Source organism: Capricornis sumatraensis, chromosome 3 (genome assembly GCF_032405125.1).
Source record: "Capricornis sumatraensis isolate serow.1 chromosome 3, serow.2, whole genome shotgun sequence".
Classification (NCBI taxonomy): Eukaryota; Metazoa; Chordata; class Mammalia; order Artiodactyla; family Bovidae; genus Capricornis; species Capricornis sumatraensis.
This window is the reverse complement of record NC_091071.1, coordinates 64042702-64060666: the sequence shown is the minus strand read 5'-3', so window position 1 is coordinate 64060666 and position 17965 is coordinate 64042702. Positions and strand designations below refer to the sequence as shown.

The following is a 17965-nucleotide window of genomic DNA, read 5'->3' as shown; positions in this document are numbered from 1 at the left end:
GTTGCGTAATTTGACCCTCCCAGGACTTACCTGTTGATTTATATGTTCGAATATTTCTTAAGGTAAGTGAAGCCTAAATTAATTGCTTGTAATTGAAGTAAGTTTCTTCAATTTGAATTAAACTTTCAGCTGTTAAGTGAGAAGCCCGCAAAATGTTCTGCACACTAACAACAAGCTCAGGAGAAGTGATTTACAGTGAACCTGACATGGAATATGCAGAGACATTATGAAATGACATTTCTGTGTCAAAGAATGGCACCAGAGTATATTGCTAACAATTCAAGTTACTTATTAAAATTAGTACATGGAGAAGGTAGACAGAGAGCACAGGAGGCAGGCAATAACAAAGTCATATACGACATGATGGCTGCCCTCCAGCGGCTTATAAAATTTGGTATTTCCTTGTTGGGCAGCAAATTTCCGTTGAGTTTAGACTGAATAAAATAAACTTTACTTTTGCAAAACTGCAATTACTGGGAGTATATTATTTCAGGCACCTGCAGAGTACATATTTTCAAAGGGAGGAGGACAATACGATAAGAGTCTGAACATGTTTAAGAAACATTAAGGAAACACCTAAAAAAAAGCTGTTTGGCATTAAATGGGGATTCAGCACAAGAGGAGGAAACCCCAGTCTCGGACCACCCACATCAAGGAGGTTCCTGGTCTTTGCAGAACTCTGATCCAAGATCATATCCATGTGAGAAACGAGGCCTTGCCCTCTAAACTTGAACGCAGTGCCATGAAGGCACAGATACTGTGCACTGAGAAGTTCCAGGATGCTGGGTTTTCTCTCCTGTCCTGTTGCCATGGGACTTATTTTACTGTCAGGCTCTCCTTGCTGTTTTATTTTCCCACTCAGTTGGCTTCACATGCTACTAACCTGTGTATGTTTCTGTTTATATCTGAGTTCTTTGCCATCCTTAGAAAGAGAACCCTCCGGGTATGCTTGAGATGTGTGACCAAGTTGTAATACTTAGTTCCGGAACTGTCGTAAAAAACAAGCATCGTCAGGTAAACCTTCCATGTATGCAAAGTTTGGAAAATAGTGATGCAATGACCCCTTTATTTCACCTTCTCCGTGATCTAATCTGCCAAATTTGCAAGACCCAAGAAAGTACCTACTGTTTCCAAAGTCCTCCATCACCGTGAGGCTTCTTCCCGCTGCTTATTCCTTTTCACTGTACTCCATGTTTCACCAAGAAAGTATCCAAACTCCCTTGGCATTATTGTTAAAATTCTAAATTTGTACAGCCTCCAGCGGGAGCAGATCCAGTAGCCAGTTTCCCCAGATGGCACTGAGTGAACTGCCCCTCCTGGCGTGTTGCTGTGCTTGTGTAGTCCCCCACATCGCATCAAGGCTGGCCCTGAGACTTGCTGTAACTTACGAGAGGCCGGAAGTGACACTATGCCAAGTCTCCACTAAGCTTTAAAAGGGCCTGACAGCTTTTAATTTTACAGTCTTAGAAGTCAGCCATCATGTAAGAAGTCTGACTATCTTTGTGGGAAAAGAGGCTGTGGGGAAAAGCCCTGGGGATGGGACTTCAAGTGGAAAGAGCAGCTATGTGAACCAAGGCACCAGACATGTGAGTGAAGAAGCCAGACCAGCTCTTCTAGCTGCCCAGTTGAACCCCAGGAGACCTCAGCCCCAGCTGCTATGTGACTGCAACCATATGTGAGAGACTCCAAGCAAGACCAGCAGAAGACTGCCTGGGTGAGCCCAGTCAGCCCAAAGAATTGTGAGAGATTGTAATAAATTGTTTTTAGCCACTACATTTTGGGGTGGTCTGTTTCATAGCAATAGATAACCAAACAGCATATATTGAATATCAAAGACAAGTTTTCTCCTGGCTGCTTTTTGTTTGTTAACAATTATTGGCATCACATATAGGGATGGTACTTCGCAGTTTAATAAGTGTCTCAAACCCTCAGGAGCAATTGACGACCCTGTAAATGAAGAAGGTATTTTCCCTATGTTATACCCTCTTCACTGCTACATGCAAAGTAAATCACCTCATCACAGTATGTATCAGTAGCACACCATTAGACAGATGATGGTGAGATATTCTCTTTATGCAAATACACTTAAGGAACACAGATATTCCATCAGTTAAGTAGACTGAGGTATATATGCATACAGAGATTTTGGCCCTAACATGACCTCATTTATCCCAGTTATGTAACATCCTTGCTGGGTATCTGCTGAGGGAATTTGAACTTCAGGAGCATCATGCCCAGTGGATAAACTTAACTTCAATACAGTAGTGTTCAGAATAATAGGTGTATTAGTTTAGAAACACACCCATAACATTGGTTCCTCGGTGAGCACACCTCACTGTGCAAGCTACTGATACAAAGAGTTGTATATTACCAAAGCCGGTTTTAACTCTTGTAGTTTCCTGCTCATAATAGAATGAGTGCCCTACAGGAACTGCAATGCAGTGTGTGAAGAGAAAAACCTGGAAGTTTAAAAGAGTGCTTTTGAATTATGTATGTTGATACCTACACAAAAATATATGCATAGGAAAAAAAAGACAAACATATACATTCTAAAATGTTATCCACAATTACTCTGATTAGGTTACAAATGCTTTTTATTTATTTTTGCCTGCCTGCATTTTCCTAAAAAAACATATATTACTTTTATAGTAATAAGCAGAAAAAAAAGTGGTGTTGGGGTACAGAGGTAAAGGAGGAACCCTTGCTTTTCTCCCAAGACGCTGGGTCCATTTCATTTTCAAATTGAATTTTAACCACAAGATTTACAAATATTTCCATTCTGTGTTTACTAGAGAGGAGCCTGGAGAATTTGACCACATTTTTAGGTGTAGATGTAGTAAGGGTCTCAAGATCTCTTGCTCTTTCAATCTGCTGCTATATTTTCAGAGTTTCGCTCTGCAGAATAGGAGCCCCCAGATAAAGATGCATGTTAAGAGTACATAGAGAAGTGCAGGATCAAGTGATGGCAAAGTTGTTCATACATAACGTTGCTGCACAGGGAAATTAGAATACAGAAAAACACACCTAGAGCTGTGACTGCAAGACTGGTTACCAAGTATTAATAATGGACTCTGAATGTCAGGTACTTCTCACTTTCATCATTGTACTTTTCTGGATTGTTCAAAGATTTACAGTATGTGTTTTCAGAATTTGGGGGAGATCCACTAACCTGTTTTCATTTTGGACAAATAAAAGGCAAAATGCAATAATGTAAGAGCAGAGTATCCTCATGGACAGGCCTTGCCAAGTCTTTAACACTCAGAGGCTGGAATGTGAAAAAGGGAAGTAAGATTTGCCAACATACTTCTTTCTGATGCAGACTCTCATTTTGACCTTTGAGTAATATTAGAATTAAAAGAACCCTTAGAGATACTCTGTCTCAAAGATGGCAAGTATGTTTTACTTTGGTTGCTAACTCTTAACTGATGAGTAGTGACTGCCTACGATGTTTTGCTGAGAGGAATTCAGAAGCAGCTTCCTAATTTGGGTAGAAAAATTTCAGTGATTGACTAACAATGTCTGCCACGGGCACAGACAGATAGGAATATCAATATATGTCATGTGTTTTCCCTCCCTGATCTAGTCCAGGTCTCTACTTTTACATTTGAAGAAATTGAAGGGATGAAGTGGTTACCAGTGAGCACAGAACTAGCTTTTGGCAGAGCCAGGAGTAGAAGAACATTTATGTTCTTCCAGCAAGACGAACTGATTTGGACTTCTGAAGGCATATCTAGCACTGGACCAGAACTAAAGCCTCAGAGGCAAATGTTATTTACATGTCAGCACCTTATTTTTGGAAGAGGTTAATAACCTAGTTTATTAATAATTATTATTCCACATATTTTATAAACATTCCCTATAAATCATGACTATGTGATTAGTCCCCATATTATAAATGAAAAGACTACAAAACAATGAAATGAATTGCTCAAGGCCCAAGAAAATTATTTTATTTCAAACCGGCTGGACCTAAAGTCCAGAACTCCGGCCACTCTAGGTCAGATCTCTGCAGAGTCCCTTGGCTGGGCTGTATTTACTGAGAGTACCCACAGCAGAGGTCCCTGAAGATTACATTTTTCCACATTTCGTTTAATTAATTCCCCATAGGCTGAATGATAAAGTATTTTTCACTAGAGAGAAAGCTTGCAAACAAATATGATAACAGGATTTCCACATGTAAGAACCTCAAAGTGAAGTGTAAGAAGAAACTAAATGAGCTATTTAGAACTTCATCCTCTCTGTGTAATGACACAGTTTTAATTTTTCTCTTTTAATGAAAAGGTCTAAGAACAAGGTATAACATGTACTGACAAGACTGCAAGCTATTGTAACCCTTCCCCTTTGTCCAACAAATTAAATTTCTCTGGTTGTATGCTTCTTAAAAAGCCTAACATGCAGGTAACTTTAATGTCAGTTTAGAGCTATCTCTCCTCAAAAGATTCAGCTACTAGTTCATTACATTTTCTTTCTTCTGATGAAAAATAAATTATTTCAGTATTTGGAGTTTATAAACTTTCAAAAGTCTGTGATGGCAAATGTACAAATTCACTTGCCTTTTTGAGTTTACACTATGGGCCATGCACTTTATATGGATTGTTTCATTTAATCCTTTCAGAAAACCAATGACATAGGTGTATTATTGTGCTCATGCTCAGTCCTGTCTGACTCTTCAATCCCATGGACTCTAGCCCACCAGGCTCCTTTGTCCACAGGCTTTTACAAGCAAGAATACTGGAGTAGGTTGTCATTTCCTCCTCCAGAGGATCTTCTGCACCCAGGGATCCAACGTGTGTCTCCTGCTTTAGCAGGTGGATTCTTTACCACTGAGCCACCTGAGAAGCCCATAGGTATATTACTACCCTCTTTAGAAATGAGGAAAATGAGGCTTAGAGAGGCTAGCTAATTTTATTTATGGTCAAACAGTTAGCAAGTAGCTGAGCAGGTCACTCTGGCTCTAAAGCTTTTAAGCATGCAGATTTGCTGTCTGATGGATGTTTAAAAGAATGGCAAGGGTTAATTAGGGAACTCAGGAAAAAATGTTTTCTGAGATGTTTTGCCAAACATCCAGATAATTCACTCATTTAAAAAATAACAGTTGATGAAGGGTACCATGCTGTGGGTTAGAGGGAAGACCAAGATGAGTTAAGCTTGGATTCTACTCTCAAAGTCCTTATAATCCAGTAATAAAACTTTCAATTGACCATAGCCAGTAAGTGGTGAATGCCACAAAAGGGTAGTCTATCCCACTTAATGGCAGAGGGTCACGGTTGATTCTTCCTTTTTAAGAAAAATTAGGACTTAGGCGCCTCCACTGCCGCCCGACAGTGACCGCTGCCACCCCTGCCCTGCTGCTGCCCCTGCCCCGCCACCACTGCAGCCTCGGGACCAGCGCTATGATTAGGCCACAGTGTTCAATGAGCAGATATACTCCTCAGTTCTGTGGTGTTCTCGGTCACACATTTATGAAGTTTCTGAAGGGCAGAGGAGATTACTGCAAGCACAGCATGACCTCTGTGCAGACAGGTGAACTGCAGAAATTCATTACTGCTCCACCACGAAGCCCTCAGAAGACTGGTTAACCTGGACACAGAAGTGTTGAGTTGAAATCCACAGAGCATTTTTTACAAGAGTTTTGACCTGGATGGGGTAGACCTCAGTACTCTTCCTTTCTATTGCCTCAGGATTACTGGATTGAAGAACTGCTGCTTCTTGTTAAGAGGTTCATTCATTCATTACTCCCAATTTCATACTCAAAGGCACTGAGAATTTCGGAGTATATTGAAGGTGACTCAGTTTCTTTGCATCATTTCTGTAATCAATTTTTTAAATTGTTTCATATCCCTATTGAGTTAACTAAATTAACATGGCTCGAATGAACCCCCAGCTCCTGTAGAAGTTACATACACATGAGATTTCTTATTACACACAACCCAACTGATGTGACCTTAAACAAATTTATAGAGGAACTTAAGAAGTTCCACAGTAGTAAGAGTATGTGAAGCAACTTACGACACTACTCCTTGTGGAGAAAGAAGGCATCCGTGTTCTCAATTGGCCTTTTGATGATGGCGCACCACCATCTAACCAGATTGTTGATGACTGGTTACGTCTTGTGAAAATTAAGTTTCGTGAAGACCGTGGTTGTTGTATTGCTGTTCATTGTGTTGCAGGCCTTGGCAGAGCTCCAGTGCTTGTCACCCTAGCACTAATTGAAGGTGGAATGAAATATGAAGATGCACTACAGTTCATAAACCCAAAGTGGCGAGGAGCTTTTAACAGCAAGCAACTTTTGAAGTATCGTCCTAAAATGTGGCTGCACTTCAAAAACTCCATTGGGCATAGAAACAACTGTTGCTTGCAATAAAACCAGGGTGTGTGATGCCATTGCTTAGAAGTGGAACCTGAGACAGGATGGAATTTGTTGTACATAGTAGATAGACCGTTGGCTTGGTGAATAAATCTAATGAAGCTTCCATAGGAGTGTTGAAGAGCAGTTTTACCAGGCCACAAGCCTGGCAGAATTGCAGACTCTGTTCAGGTTATGATCAACCTATTTGGATACTAGTAAAGAATTCATGCTGTTCAGCATTTAAAATGTGCTTATAATTTGTACCAGTTGACCTTTCCTGAAATCATGCAGTATTGAGTCATATCTTTAAATCTGTTTCCATGCCAGAATCTTATCAATATGCAAGAAATTTAGAAAGACTAGGTGCCAAAATACCCAGCACAATACTTATATATTTTTAGTATCATATAGAACAATCCCAGGAACTATGAACACTCTGGACCTTATGTGGTTTATTCCTTGCATCATTTCAAACACAGAAAGTAGGGCCTATGAGGTTTGCTCACAATATATTTACATCTCCCACACTCATACCAGTATACATCAGATTTGCTCTCTTTTTAATTAACCAAGTTTTACAGCGATTATTTAATATCTTTCTATAAATCTCATTTTGTGTTGTAGAAGGCCTCCATTTTGAAAACCTACATTGTACAGAAGCACATGTCTTTAATGTCTCCAGACAAAAGCCTTACAGTTCATTTTAATGTTTGCACTTTGGGGTGCAGCTTACAGGGAGGGCCTGAAAAAAGAATGGGAGGGGGCTATTAAGTATTTTTAGTAAAACATTGCCTTTGTCTTGTGCAGAACATGTAGAATATGCACTTTAATTTAGTAAGTATTTCTTAAAAGGTAGAAATACTTTGTTATTGTAACTAAAACAATTCTTAATCAAAATTTCTGAAATTCTTGTAATTTTTTCCACACTTACCTGAAGTTGTTTACCAACTTAGTTTTGTTTGAAGTGTGATTCCCAGCCTCTCTTGCAAAAAAAAAGTGGGTTTCTGCTAGTGAATTAAGCAGACATTTAATATTTTATATACCTTTTGAGCTGTGTAACTTAATGTTTGGTTACTTGACAATTTGTTTTATTTTGTAATTGATAAAACGTTGATGTGTATTAACATTAGCTCAACCATTTATTTATACTGTCCAGGAACAGGTGGTTATAGTACAGTGGAGAAATAATTTGTCCGTGTTCACCAGCTTGTAAAAATCTAGTGCAAGGGCTTAAACATTAAATAAATGATGAAATGCAACAACAACAACAAAAAATCAACACAATGATTTTTTTGTAAGACAGTTTTATTGAGGTGTAATCAACATGTAGTATGTAGCATAAATTTAAAGTATACAACTTGATAAGTTTTGATATATATATATGTACATATATATATATGAAGCCATCAACACAATTAAAATAATGAATGTAAGTATTATCCCCCCAAATTTGCTCATGTCTCCTTTAATTCCTACTTCTCTCTGTTCCCCCATCCCATCTCTAGGCAACCAGTCATCTACTTTCTGCAACTATTAATTAGTTTGCATGTCCTAGAATATTATCAGTGGACTTGTCCAATGTGTACTCTTTTTAAATCTAGCTTACTTTGCTCTGCATAATTGAGGTTCATATATGTTGTTGCATGTATCCATAGCTAGTCCCTTTTTATTGTAGAGTAATATTCATTGTGAGGATATACTTCTGTTTGTTTATCCACTCACATGTTGATAATATATGGGGTTGTTTGCATTTTTTAAGTTGTGAAACATGCATGTGTAAGTCTTTGTATAGATATACATTTCATTTCTTTTGGGTAGATACTTAGGAGTAGAATAGCTGGGTCATATGGTAGGAGCATGGAGAAGGCAATGGCACCCCACTCCAGTACTCTTGCCTGGAAAATCCCATTGGCGGAGGAGCCTGGAAGGCTGCAGTCCATGGGGTTGCAAAGAGTTGGACATGACTGAGCGACTTCACTCTCACTTTTCTCTTTCATGCATTGGAGAAGGAAATGGCAACCCACTCCAGTGTTCTTGCCTGGAGAGTTCCAGGGACGGGGGAGCCTGGTGGGCTGCTGTCTATGGGGTCGCGTGGAGTCGGACACGACTGAAGCGACTTAGCAGCAGCAGCAGCACGGTAGGAGCATGATTTACTTTTATAAGAAATGCTAGACCTTTTCCTAAGTGGAAGAGTTTCAGTTCCTCCATATCCCTTCCAAGATTACTTGATATTATTAATAGATATTATAATTAATATTTAATATATAGTATATTTATATATGCACACATGTATATGTGACACATGTAATTATTAATAAATATGTGCATATGTAAATACTTTTCATTGAATTCACATCTCCCAGTGACTAAAGACGATGACTATCTTTTCATGGCACAGCAATTTTAATGTGTAATATAATGTTTTTTATATGTTGACTGAAAGGAAGGGATGCATCCCTACAATATACTTCATTATTAGAAACTTTACTGTTAGGTAAATCAAAGAGCTATGGTACGGAAATATCTTGAATGTTGATTTACATGACATATAAAATCCAGAAAATATAAAATAGGCACGTTAGTGAAAAATTGAGTTATTAAGAAAAAAAACTACAGAATACTAAGATTTTACTTTCAGCTGGTACCTCTGAATTTCTTCCACTCACCATGCATTGATGGACCCACCTGTGGTTCCTGCACCATACTGAGAAGCAAGAAGTATTATCTCTCTTTTTTTTCCTCTCCTTTTGAAACCCTGGTTGTTACCAGGTACAATTTTAATCAAATTGGCTAAAATCATCTATTAACTACTCTTCTGAAAAGGCACTGCAATTTTATTGTTTTTTTAATGGGGCCCTAAACACCAAATAAATAGATTTTTTGTGAAAATACTGATTTATAAAATAGAGGAAGTTTTTTCTGCACACTATAGAATTCTCCATAAAGGAACATTACAGAGACATTTCTTGTTAAAGTGTGCCCATTCTAGTATCTTGGGGAAGTAATTACTGTACAGTCAGCAGCAAAAAATAGGTCCTTTCAATTTCAATTGTCCACTCCAGGAAGAAGGTCATATAATACCAATATTTAATCTCCTAATAGTCTATTCAATTTAATAAAAAAAATCATTGGGTGTACTGTTCAAGGTGCCCCATGTGAGACTTGACTGAGCACATACTATGTATGAGGCTCTGCTTCCAGACACCTCACATGTTTTATTACTAATCTTTACAACAACCATTTTATAGGTGATAAATCTGAGCACAATCTAGTATAGTAACTTGGCCAAGACACACAGTTCCATGATTCAGTAACTTGGCTAAGGTTCCACACCAGAGTTCAGGTGAAACCCTAGGAGTTTTTTTGTTTGTTTTGGTTTGGTTTTTTTGGCCACTCCACAAGGCTTGAGGGATCTTAGCTTCCCAATCAGGGATCGAAGCCCTGTCTCCTGCAGTGTAAGCACGGAATCCTAACCACTGGCCTATCAGGGGATTCCCTGAAATCCTAGATTTAATTCATTCCAAAACCTTTGTTTTTTTCACTAAGCCAAGCTAGTCCCAAGACACCAACCAATTCTTTGTGAATAATTAAACTATGTGGGAACTCTGAGCTATCCTATCATTTTTGCCATGCACCTCATTTAACTTTGAAGGGTGAACCATAATTTTATGCTATTGGGATATATTAAAGCCTTGCCATAATTTTCACATTGGAATTCAAGTAATATTGTCCATGTATTTGTTTTTATTTCTTGATTGTTGTTTACCAACCCACTACTATTGATCTAAATGTATAAATACATGAAAAAGAAGGGCCCCTAGAAACCTGTATTTGATTGTTAGTGGCTCACAGGTGAATTTGAAGAATATTACTCTAAGGAATACAATTCAGATTTCATGGCCCAAGATCTTCAGAGCAAACTGCCAATCAATGTCAGATTTGATCACAGGACTTTATCAAAATTATCATTTTTCCTACAGATCACCTTTATGGTTTCAATGGTCTATACCCTGTTCTGAGTGAGTTATGCATTAATCACTTACTATAGTATGAATCTGTTACCTCTTAGAAAGGTTAATTTGAGAACACTAGGTATGAGGAAGAGATTGACATCAACATGGCTAACAGAAGAAAAGTCAGATACCTCTTAATAAATGTAATAATAATATAATATAAAAATATTACAAGATCGTTAAAGATATAGTAGGTTTCATATGGGCATTCAAAAGATGGAGAGAAGAGCAGTTCAAATAAATGAAAGATAAGGTTATAGGAAAGTTCAAGGATTAAAAGGTAAAAGAATATGAAGACATCCCTGGTGATCCAGTGGTTAAGAATACTTCCTATCCAGGGCATGTGAGTTCAATCCCTGGTGGGGGAACTAAGAGTCCACATGTTGCGGGACAACTAAGCCTGAACACCGCAACAAAGACCCAGTGCAGCCAAACACACAAACAAAAACAAGGTAAAGGAATATAACAGGAAAGGACTAACTTTATTTAAACATTGATCATTTTAATCATTTTAATGCTGAGTGTTATAATGACTGAAACTAACAATGATGCGGTGTAATTTTATGGTCTTCAGACACTCAGAAGTACATTGTGTTTACTATTATAGAGTACTTTTTCTCAAGAAATTATATATAAAGCATCAGAGAATTTAAAAATCAAATAATATTGTATACTTTTTTTTAAAAAATTGAACTATAATTGATATACAATATTATATGTTACAGGTATACAATATAGTGATTCTCAATTTTTAAAGGTCATAGTCTATAAGTGAAAGTGTTAGTTACTCAGTTGTCGCCAACTCTTTGCAACCCCATGGACTGTAGCCCGCCAGGCTCCTCTGTCCATGGAATTCTCCAGGTAAGAATACTGGAGTGGGTCGCCATTCCCTTCTCCATAGGATCTTCCTGACCCAGGGATTGAACCTGGGTCTCCTGCAATGCAGGCAGATTCTTTGTCCTTTGAGGCACCAGTCCATAAATATAGCTATTATGGCTATAAAATATTGACTATATCCATAGTGTTGTACAATATACCTTGAAGCTTATTTTCTATATAATAGTTTGTACCTAAGCCCTTACCCCCATTTAGCCCCTCCCCATTCCCTGTCCCTGATGATAACTGGTAGTTTGTTCTCTATATCTGTGAGTCTGCTTCCTCTTTTGTTATATTCACTAGTTTGTTGTATTGCTCAGATTATACATAGCAGTGATAGCATATAGTATTTGTCTTTCTCTGACTTACTTCACTTAGCATAATACCATCCAAGTCCATCCATGTTGCTGCAAATGACAAAACTTTCATCCTTTTTTGTGGCTGAGTAGTATTCCATTGTGGGTATATGTATGTGTGTGTGTGTGTACATATATTTAATATATATATTTCTTGTTGTTCAGTTGCTTACTGTTTGCCACCCCATGGACGGCAGCACACCAGGATTCCCTGTCCTTCATTATCTCCTGGAGTTTGCTCAAACTCATGTCCATTGAGTTGGTGATACCATTCAACCATTTCATCCTCTGTTACGCCCTTCTCCTCCTGCCCTCAATCTTTCCCAGCATTAGGATTGTTTCTAGTTAGTCAACTCTTTGCATCAGGTGGCCAAAGTACTGGGGCTTCAGCTTTAGCATCAGTTCTTCTGATGAATATTCAGGGCTGATTTCCTTTAGGATGGACTGGCTGGATCTTCTTGCTGTACCAGTGACTCTCAAGAGTCTTCTCCAGCACCACAGGTTGAAAGCATCAATTCTTCAGTGCTCAGCCTTCTTTATGGTCCAACTTTCACATCCATACATGAGTGGAAAAACCATAGCTTTGACTATATGGACATTTGTAGGCAAAGTGATGTCTCTGTTGTTTTAAATCTGTCTAGGTTCATCATAGCTTTTCTTCCAATGAACAAGTGTCTTTTAATTTCATGGCTGCAGTCAACATCCCCAGTGGTTTTGAAATCCAAGAAAATAGTCTGTCACTGTTTCCATTGTTTCTCCATCTATTTGCCATGAAGTGATGGGACTGGATGCCATATCTTAGTTTTATGAATGTTGAGTTTAACAGTCATATGCTCTGAAAGCATTAGTACTTGTAACGCTTTCTCTAGAATTTAAAAAATTCCCCTGGGTACTATGACAGAGGCAATATAAGCACAGATAGATCTGGGTTCACTTACTTAACTTGTTGTGTGATTCTGGGAAAGTTGATTTATCTTACTGAATCCGTTTTTCTCATCTGTGAAATGAAGGTTGTTGTGAAGTTAACTGGCATAATATATATATTTAAAGTTACTTGTGAAGATGAAATGATAACCCTAAACCAAAAAATTAGGATGTGAAAAACACTGAAGTAATAATAGACCACTGCCAATTTATAAACATAAACTATTAAGTTCTTTTCATAAATGTTTGATATTTGGGCATAATAAAAAAGAACTGGTCTGAACTTGGAAGACCTAGAGATTCTTCAAAATGAAAATAAAGGAGTTGGCTTAGATTTAAGCTCTTCAAGGGCTAGAGACTTTGCTATTTTGGTTTATCCCTTGTGTATTTTATTTAACTTGATATGGGAGACTCTTGATAAATATTTGCTAAATGAATGAATGATTGCATGAATAGACTTGTTGATTTCTAAATTTTCTTCCAACATCAAAGTACTGGTTTTATAAGAAGATGACAGGAAAGAGAGTACATTGTATGAGAGTATTTTGTAGAAAATATTTTGTTGTGTTTTATTGGAGCACATGAATTAAAAATATCAGCTGCTGGTTTGGCTAAGACCTTGGTATTTATGTTGAAATAGGGGAGGCTGTATATGTCATTTTTGTACTTTTTTTTGTTAGATAGTTGTAACACTTATTTTCTACTCATCATGGAATGTTCTGAGTCCAACGAACATGACCTTGAAGGAGACTCTGTAACACGCTGCTGCTGCTGGTGCTAAGTCGCTTCAGTCATGTCCGACTCTGTGCGACTCCATAGACGGCAGCCCACCAGGCTCCTCCATCCCTGGGATTCTCTAGGCAAGAACACTGGAGTGTTCTGTAACATGAGCTTTGCTTTATTATAAGGGAATGTCAGATTTCAGTTATAAAATATTATAAATAATTTTTAATAATGGCAGTGAAAAATAAGGAATAATTCTTAGTGTTCTTTGCAACTCATTATGTTTGTAACTTAGGAGTCCTTGCTGCTTAAATTCTCTGGTACTACTGCCAAGAATTTGAAGACTGCATAAACATTTTCATTTGCTGAAATATTAATGTCTTAATTTCAAAACCACATAACACTTGGTCCAACAGCTAATGATCTCTACCATTCAATTTTACATTGCCCTTAATTCAGAAATATTTTCCAACCTCAATTCTACATATGGGATTGAACATGCTATGTAAAGCCAGTGGCTCACTATGAGGAGAGGAAATCAATATTGATCTTATCTACTTATATTTGGTATAAGCAGAGCTGGAACTGTCACAACTACATGATTTCAGGGACTCAAATAATCTTGCTTTCCTTGCCTAATACATGCTTTTAAAAGAACTTTTCTACCTGTTTCTCAATGACTAAATTGTTGGCACTGGTTTTTCTCTGAGTGGTACATGTAGGAGTAGGGGAAAGTTTACTTCCTACCTTTTGTATTTCTGAATTGTTTGATATTTTTAAGCAAGCACCGCATGCTCGGTTGCTTTAGTCATGTCCGACTCTCTGTGACACCATGGACGGTAGCCCGCCAGGCTCCTCTGTCCATGGGATTTCCCAGGCAAGAAAACTGGAGTGGGTTGCCATGCCCTCCTCCAGGGGATCTTCCCAACCCAGGGATTGAACCCACGTCTTTTGTGTCTCCTGCATTGGCAGGCAAGTTTTCCACCACTGCGTCACCACAGGAAAGGCCTATTTACATATTAATATTTGAATAAGTAATATATACTCATAATTCAAATATTTAAAAACTATAAATGTGAAAGTCTCTTCCTTTCCTATCTCCCATTCATTAGATCTCCTCCCCCTTTCTCCTCCGAACCTACTGTTACTGGTCTCTTGGATATTATTAGACAGTAGCTTATGTATATATACATAAGCTTATAATTAAGTGTATTTTTTTCTTTTTATCACACAAAATGTAGTGGGTAATGGATACTGCTCTGTATCTTGCATTTTTCCTTAAATATATCTTGGAGGTTTTTCTGTATCAGTACAATATAGAGCACATCCTCATTATCTTTCTTATTTCTATCTTTTTATAGCTGTATAATTTTCCATTAATATGGTGTCCTTAATTGCTCAGTCGTGTCCGACTCTTTGCGACCCCATGGACTGTAGCCCACTAGGTTCCTCTGTCCATGGGGATTCTCCAGGCAAAAATTCTGGAGTGAGTGGCCATGCCCTCCTCCAGGGGATCTTCCCAACCCAGAGATCGAACCCAGGTCTACCGCATTGCAGGTGGATTCTTTACCATCTGAGCCACCAGGGAAGCCCAAGAAGACTGGAGCAGGTAGCCTATCCCTTCTCCAGGAGATCTTCCCGACCCAGAAACTGAACCAGGGTCTCCTGCATTGCGGGTGGATTCTTTACCAGCTGCTACCAGGAAGTCACTCAGTATACTGAGTGCTAAGTTGCTTCAGTCAAGTCCGACTCTTTATGATCCCATGGATTGTAGCCTGCCAGGCTCTTCTGTCCATGGGATTTCCCAGGCAAAAATATTGGAGTGGGTTGCCATTTCCTTCTCCAGGAGAACTTCCTGACCCAGGGATTGAACTTGAGTCTCCTATATTGGCAGGTGGGCTCTTTATCACTAGCACCACTGGGTGGTCAAAAAGTTCATTCAGATTTTCCTACAACATCTTATGGAAAGAAAACTGAGCAAAATTTTTTGCCAACTCAAGATATGAATGCATCATGATTTATTTAACAGGTATTGTATTGATGGTCACTGGACTGTTTCTAATCTTGATATTACAAGTAATGCTTCAATTAATAACCTGTATCTACATTATTTTAGGTGTCAAATCTATTCATAAAATATATTCAGTTAGAAGGGATTGTTGAGTCCAAGGGTATATGTGCTTCTAAGACTGGTTGATCTTGCCAAATTAACCTCCATGGTCTTGTTACAATTTACAATCATACAAAGACAATCAGACTTAGATTTTTGAAAATCTGATATGTGAAAAATTATATATATCAGATAGCTTTAATTCGTATTTATCTTATGTAAGAATTTGAATATCTTTTCATATATTTATGAACTTCTCTATGAGTTATGATATTGTGATTTATAATGAGAAATATATATTTGTTTTTCTGGCACAGAGCTCCTAAAACCCTTGGAATTCCCTAAGTGGTGATAGCAGTAAACATGTATCATGTTATGTTAACAAGACAACTTTTAGAAAGCACCTAAGATTGAGGGCTGGTTGACAGGGGAGCCAGTGATGTGATTAGAGGGTTGGAACTTGTTTCTCCATGTCCTGGGAGGGGAAAGGGGCTGGAGATCGAGTTCAATCACCAATGAAAAAGAATTTAGTCGATCATGTCCATGTAATGAAGTCTCTGTACAAAACCAAAAGAAGAGATTCAGAGATCTTTTGGGACTGGTGACACATGGAGATTTAGGGAGAGTAGTGAGCCTAGAGAGGGCTTGTAAACTCCTCAACCTTTCCCCATACTTTATCTTATGCATCTCTTCCATCTGGCTGTTCCTGGGTTATCTTCTTTTACGGTAAACCAGTAATCCAATAAGTAGTCCAATTTAACTGAATTCTGTAAGCTACTCTACCAAATGAATCAAATCCAAAGAGGGGAGCATTGGAAATTCCAATCTATAGCCCTTCTTTAGAAGCACAAGTGACAACTTGGACTTGCTACTGATCTCTGAAGTGGAAAATGGACCGTCTTGGATTAAACCCTTAACCAGCCAGACCTAATGTTACCTCTGGGTAGGTAGTGCCAGAACTGAGCTGAATTGTAGGACAGTCAGTTTGTTGATATAAGAATCTGCCCCTTGCACACACACACACACACACACACACACACACACACACACACACACACTGGAATTGGTACCAGAACTCTTTAGTTATTTATTGATTTCCATTCCCCATGTTTCTATTGGGTTGTCAATTTTTTTGTTCTTATTTATTTCTAGTAGTGCTCTGTATATAAGGGATATTAGTATTTTGTAATATGACTTGAAAATACTTTTTCCTGGTTTAATTATGGTGCTATATATATATATCCACACAGAATTTTAAAAAAATTTTTACATAATTGAATTTATAAATTTTTAAATGGCTTCTGGATTTTGAGTCACATTTATAAAGAACTTCCAAGGTTATAAAGAAATTCTTTCACAGTTTTAGTAATTTTCGTATGATTTTTTTTACACTGAAATATATGATTTCTTTGCATTTTATTGTACAGTGTGAAGTGTGGATCTAGTTTTATTCCAGATGACTATTCAGTTATACCAATACCATTTATTGAACAGTTGCTCTTTTTCCTGATGGTTTATCATATACTAATTCCGTTATCTATCTGGGTCTGTATCAGAACACTCTTGGGGCTTCTCAGATGGCACTAGTGGTAAAGAACCCACCTATCAATGCAGGAGACATAAGAGACATGGATTTGATCCCTGGACCAGGAAGATCCGCTGGAGGAGGCCATGGCAACCCACTCCAGTATTCTTGCCTAGACCATCCCCATGGACAGAGGAGCCTGGTGGGCTACAGTACATAGCGTCATACAGGGTCGGACACTACTGAAGCAACTTAGCATACATGCACGCAGAACACTCTCCTCTTTTCCATTCATCTGTATATTCGCTTATGGACTAGTCCCTCATTGTTTTAATTACTGAGGCTTTATAATGTGTTTTAATATCTGACCTTTTCTCACACACAGAGGTACATATTTCTCTTCTTTTCAGAACTTTCCTGGTTATTCTACCCCTGTCTCCAATATAAATTTGAAGATTATTTTGTCAACTTCAAAAGGAAAAAAAATTGGCATTTTATTGGAATTGTGTTAAAATTTTAAAGTAGCTCTGAGATAAATAACACTTTAACAATTTTTTATTTCCCTATCCAGTTATATCTTCTACTTGTTCAAATCTTTTTTTTGGAGTCCCCCCCTCTCCCTTTTTTTCCTTTTAAGTTTTCTACATATAGGTCTTGTGCATATTTGTTAAATTTATTTCTAAGTATTTTCTCTTTTTTGTTGCTATTTTAAATAATGTCCTTTATACTGCTATCTTCTAATAAGTTATTGTTTGTATATGTGAGATCAGTTGGTTTCTATATATTAATTTTGCATCCTTCTAATTTACTGAATTATCTTATTATTTATAATAGTTTTTATTGGACTTATCAAGATAAAATCTTATCATCTGCACATAGCGAGTATTTTTTTTTCTTTCCCAGTTTTTTATATTTGAAGTCTTTACTTTGTCTATGATTGCTAGTATCTTATGGAAATTTTAAACTAATAATGGTTGTAGCAAGCACTCCTGTCTTATTCCTACCTCTAGCATTTCCCTATAAAGCAGAATGCTTATTTTGGGAATGACATAGATATATTCTATCATATTAATAAATATTCATCTCTTA

The 17965-nt window shown here is 37.7% G+C and overlaps 1 pseudogene; it reads left to right on the top strand.

Annotated features, from left to right (window-relative positions):
* Window positions 1–5906: 5906 nt before the first annotated feature.
* Window positions 5907–6364, top strand: LOC138076708 (protein tyrosine phosphatase type IVA 1 pseudogene; annotated as a pseudogene).
* The last annotated feature ends 11601 nt before the right edge of the window (window positions 6365–17965 follow it).